This window comes from Octopus bimaculoides, chromosome 6 (assembly GCF_001194135.2).
Source record: "Octopus bimaculoides isolate UCB-OBI-ISO-001 chromosome 6, ASM119413v2, whole genome shotgun sequence".
Classification (NCBI taxonomy): Eukaryota; Metazoa; Mollusca; class Cephalopoda; order Octopoda; family Octopodidae; genus Octopus; species Octopus bimaculoides.
Window position 1 is genome coordinate 49,786,533 of NC_068986.1, and position 5,917 is coordinate 49,792,449.

The 5,917-nt window shown below is 37.2% G+C and overlaps 1 protein-coding gene across 1 annotated transcript in view; it reads right to left on the bottom strand.

Moving 5' to 3' along the window:
* Window positions 1–5,917, bottom strand: part of LOC106875696 (zinc finger protein 407) — a 371,441-nt gene that overhangs the window by 189,586 nt on the left and 175,938 nt on the right. Inside the window, exon 3 of the mRNA XM_052968722.1 lies at window positions 1,165–1,225. The gene's annotated coding sequence lies outside the window, so the exon portion shown is untranslated. The remainder of the gene's footprint in view (window positions 1–1,164; window positions 1,226–5,917) is intronic.

Sequence of the window (5,917 nt, forward strand, 5' to 3'; positions counted from 1 at the left end):
ATATATATATATATATATATATATATATATATATATATATATATATATATACACACATACACACACATATAAGCATACATACATACATATGAATACATACATATGGATACATGAATATACACACAATATATGTGCGCACACACACATACATACATACATACATACACGCACCTACACACACACACAGAGAAAAGGGGAGCTGCAACAAAGGTATCCTCAAATGTCACAGTGTGATGACAGATGTCAAGATTTTAGTCATGTGATCATTGCAGCATTTTGATTTACACTCTGAATCACTCAGAGTACATAGCACTCCACCCACCCACCCCGCTCTGCCCAAGAGACAATAAATAAACAAAAGACAAAACACTTTCTAACCCCCTCTAGACAAATCAGACACCAAAGCCAACAAACAATGGCCTCAACTCCTCCAAGACTTGTTACATCAAACTGGAACACAAGATTCTTCCTATAATCTTTCCTAGAAAGGAACACACACATAAACACACACTAAATAATTTGCTGATGACAGTTTACCATTCTCTTGTTACAGTAACACCACAGGGGAAGGTTCTACCATCCTGTAACAAATTACAAAAGGACCCATATGGCATATAAATCACCACCGATAACATATATATCATACGAGTGCGTGCATGTATGTGTGTGTTTCTGTGTATAAATATGTATGTATATTCATATTTCGCTTAGGCATGGTGATACTAATAACATGGAGTTAAAACTCAACAGACATATTCCTCAGATAAAAGGCATTAGCCGAGTACAGAGCATAATAAGAAATTGAATAAATGGCAACAGGAACCAGAAATTATGGAATGAACTTCATTAGCTTACAACTGTTTCAGCTATACAATGAAATGCATTCATAGCTAAGCCCTTGTATATCACTTATAGCTTTGTCAGAGCCATAAAGTGATACACAATCACTCAGTTATGAATCCCATTATATAATTTCCTTGTTCCCATGTCATTTATCTAACTTTTATACCACACACACACACACACAGGTACAAGCATAGTTATGTGGTAAGAAGTTTGCTTTCCAACCATAATTTTTTTTTCTTTTTTTTTTATAAAAATCCTTTTTCGAGTACTTGTTTTTTTATTTTAAGGAGAAGAAAAAAAAGAAAAATTCAAACTTACCATTAAATTTCAAAAGAAATCCAAACCATATTGAAAGTAAAAAGGTGTTGTAAAAATAACCCTATGAAAAAAAAAAATATAACAAAAATTAGAACACAAATATCAATACAACATATATATATCAATTAAATTAATATTTCAATCAAATTAAATATGCAAAACTATTAAAGTATCAAGGCATAGTTGTTAGGATGTTGCATTCGTGATCATAAGATCATGATTTTGATTCTCGGACCAATAAGTTCAGACTAGCATCTTTTCCAGGAGGGGAATGGTTTAATCTCAGTCACTTATAACACCATAGGAAGTGGGTTAAGCCCTGACCTTATGAATCCCTAGGACTCACGCAAGACCAAACCAGAACTAACCTTAATCCTTAAGTATTCAGATCTACTCAGTCAAATGTAATGCTTATTTATTCACATTGTTTTGAATTGAGACCTTGAGATTTCGAAGATGTGATTGTTTAGTTTTGGAATGACATTGTAGGATAGGTGTGAGAGGTCACATTTGGTTAGTTTGAACATAAAACAGGTAGAACATTTTCGCCGGACATGGCAGGTTTAAATGCTAAAGGGTTATAACACTGCAAATTCCTTAGTAAACAGCCACCATAAAATTTGAAATAATTGATTTCTAATATAAATATAGGTATGATTTTGAACTGCATCTGGTGGTAGTTCCTTGAGAATTAACCCCCTTGAAGAAAAAAAAATCAGGAGCTGGAGCCTTGGTGACAGTTTGATGTTGTTTACAACTCTTATTCAGGTGCAGTTTTGTAGTTGTGTACAACTTTCTTCTCAGGTACTTCGAAGTTGTCTACAACCCTCCTGCGATGATGCTGGTACCAATGGTATCAAATTGTAACAGCCTTGCTGTTCCTTAGGATCTGTCAGTAACATGGAAAAATGGGAACACAATGCAAGGGCAACAGTCTTCTGTACCATACAGCTCAGGCTTGATTCTGTTGAACACCCTATACTGAAGAGATAAAACCGGATAACGCAAACATAATCAGGACAGCCCACAAATACAGAGACTTCCATTTGAACATCAGATTATTCAGCTAAGTAATGCTGTTCCAGTAGGTTGAACAACTAGGTCCCTCACTTAACCCTTTCGTTACCAACCCGGCTGAAACCGGTTCTGGCTCTGTAGTACAAATGTCTTGTTTTCAAAAGTTTTGAATAAAAATCTTCCACCAAACCTTAGTCACAATTTAGGTTTCTAACACTAGCTTAATGATAACTAAGTTATTTTACTAAATTCTTTGTTATATTTAAAATAATTAAAAGAAACACAGAGCATCTCAAAATAAATACAGTAATGAAAGGGTTAAGGTCACAAACAACACACAGAACCCTCAAATATAGACAGGAGGTTTATTATTTTTTATTTTATTCTTTTATGGATATCTCTTTTGATACAGACAGTTAAATTAAGCCCAGTACATGGGATCTATTTTATTTTATCAATCCCAGAATGAAGTAAGTTTAATTTGCTTTTGGCAGGATCTGAACATGGAATACCAACAGAAGAAAACTAAATAAAAACAATTTCCTTTAGTGCTTTACCAATTCATTCAGCCATGTATTGCACTTCAACATCAGTAATTAATTGGTACTGTTAGGATGGAAAAACATTAGGTCTTTGATTGGCACGAGTCATATTGCAGGTAAAAAAAAGTCTTGATTCTTTGTTTGTTTGTTTGTCCATGGACATGATATCTCAAGAACCACTGGATGGACTCGAATGAAATTTTCAGGGATGTTTGGCCTTATGACTAGCATGAATTGATTAGATTTTGGGATCGATCCAGTACCGGATAAGGATTCTGGATTATTTTCCCTGTATTTTTACTTAATTTTTGAGAGCGGTCGGGTTCATTCTCATTTGTTTATCGTGTTCATTCTCATTTGTGTCGAGTGTATTCTCATTTTTGAGAGCAGCTGAGATTATTTCAGATATTCTCATTTTAAAAATCATCTCTGGTTAATCGCTGAGAGTACATTGGTGTTACCTTCGCGGAGGTTTGTACTCCCTGTGTGACTCTTGTTATTTTTAGGGTGGTAAGCTGGCAGAAACGTTAGCACATCAGGCAAAATGCTTAGCAGCATTTCGTCTGTCTTTACATTCTGAGTTGCAAGTCAGCCAAGTTCAACTTTGCCTTTCATCCTTTCAGGGTCAATAAATTAAGTGCCAGAAAAACAGTGGGGTCGATGTGATCAACTATCCCCCTCCCCTTAAATTTCAGGCCTTGTGCCTATAGTAGAAAAGACTTATTATTATTATTAAGGTGGTGAGCTGACAAAACACTGAGTGGCCACCACTCATACTTTTGAGATCAATAATGTAAGTACCAGTCAAGTACTGGGGTTGATGTAATGAACTTACCCACTTCCTGGAAATTGCTGGCCTTGTGCCCAAAATTTGAAATCATCATCATCGTCATTATTATTATTATTATTATTGTTGTTATTATCATTATTATTAAGGTGGCGAGCTGCCAGAATTGTTAGAATGCTGAACGAAATGCTTAGCGATATTTCACCCGTCACTATATTCTAAGATCAAATTGCGCTGAGATCACCTTTGCCTTTTATCCTTTCAGGGTCAATAAATTGAGTACCAGTAAAACACTGGGGTTGATGTAATCGACGACTAACACCCCCACCCAATTTCAAGCCTTGTGCCTATAATAGAAAGGTTAATCATAATCATCATTATAGCTGTTGCGACGATTAAAAGAGGGTCCTACAATTGCTTGTACTAGATTCCTGACAAATTCCACCCCTGTGATCACCAATAAAACAAGTACCAATAACCAAAGCCGCCACATTAATCACCATCAACATAAAATCACAATCATATCTCCACCACCACCACCATCACCACTCCTTCCTCTCGCATATGCTCAATTCTCATTCTCATTACATTTCTTGGTTTACACAGAGGTACGGCACCTTCAGCCTGCAGAAAATCAACATTTACAACAGGAGAGTCCATAAATGTTGGCAGTGTAAGTACTGGAAGACATGGTAGTAGTGGTGGTCATGAACAAAGTGACAGCAGAGGCAGCAGCAGCAGTAGTAGTAGTAGTTTCAAAAATTGTAATGAGATGAAATGTAGTGACAACAGTAGAAATGGTAATGGAGTTGGTGGCAGCTGTGTATTTCATGATTCATAGATGTGATGATTGATATTTTAACATCTTAACAATAAATTGACAAGCTATTGATCAGCCAACTGAGGTGTGCACACACAACTGAAATGAGGAGTGGCTAAAAGAACAGGGTTAGAAACAGGCAGCCTGAGAGCTGAGCTACCAGCTAGAGCAGAACCATCAAGGATCAGTGACCACATAAACAAACATGTAGGTTGACAGAGGAATAAGCAGGGAGGTTGATGGATGGCTAGAAAGACTGATAAACAGACATACAAGCAGATCAGAGATGAAGGACAGATATATGGGTAGATTGAAGGATTGACAACAAGGAGGTTGACTGAAAGACAGACAGGTTGGTTGGTTAACAGACAAAAAAAACAACATATTGATAGATGGTCAAACAGAAAGATTAACAGGTGAACAAATAGGTAGGTTGACAAGTGAAAATACAGGTAGACTGACTGATAGTCAAACAGGAAAATTAACTGATGGCCAAACATGTAGATTTGAAGATGGCCAAGCAGGTAGATTGATAGCTGGTCAAAGAGGATAGATTGACAGATATGGACAAACAGGTAGACTGACAATCAGGAAAGCAGGAAGATTGACATAAGGCCAAACATATAAATTGACAGATGGTCAAACAATAAGGTTGAGAGGTAGACAAGCAAGTAGATAAACAAGATGGACAAAGAAGTAAACAGACAGAGGGACAAACAGGTAAGGTGACAGATGGCAAAAACAGGTAGATGGACAAATAGAAAACAGGTAGACTGGCAGATGGACAAACATGTAGACTGCTAGATGGCCAAAACAAGGAGACTGACAGACGGTTGAAACAAGTAGATTGAGAGGTGGGTAAACAGGATACAGGGAGATTCACTGAGAGGTTGACAAACAGAGAAGCTGACACATGAACAAAAAAAGGGCAAAGAGAGAGAGAGAGAGAGAGAGAGAGAGAGAGAGAGAGAGAGAGAGAGAGAGAGAGAGAGCCTACAAGTGGCAGGCAAAGTAAGAGTCAAAGAGACAGACGGACAGACAGACAAATAGACTGTAAGAGTTAAGTGTTTTATTTAAGAAGACAGGCTGTGGTGTTAGTATTGGCAACAACAGCAAACATTAAATCATTGACTAAATACAATCACACACACAACGTACAATAATGTTGCTGCTGATGATGATGGTTGCAGTGATGATGACTTTACTGATGACAGTGATGACAATCAAAATGATGATGACGATGAAGAGACTTGGAAAAAATGAAAAGCCTGTCAGATAGTTAAAGTCAGAAGTCTCACAGTGTGTTTGGTAGGTGTGTGTGTGTGTGTGTGTGTGTGTGTAGTGTTTGTAGGTGTACATAGCTTGTATGTGGGTGTGTATGAATATGTGGGGGGGAGAGAGAGGGAGAAAGTGGAAATGTGTGAGCTGACAAAGAGTCAGAATAATAGGAGAAAGAGAGACTGTGAGAGCAAAAGGAATGAATAAAAGAGAGAAAGAGAGAATGAGAGCATATGAGAGAGAGAGAGAGAGAGTGAGAGAGAAAGAGAGAATGAGAGCATGAGAGAGAGAGAGGGAGAGAGAGAGAGA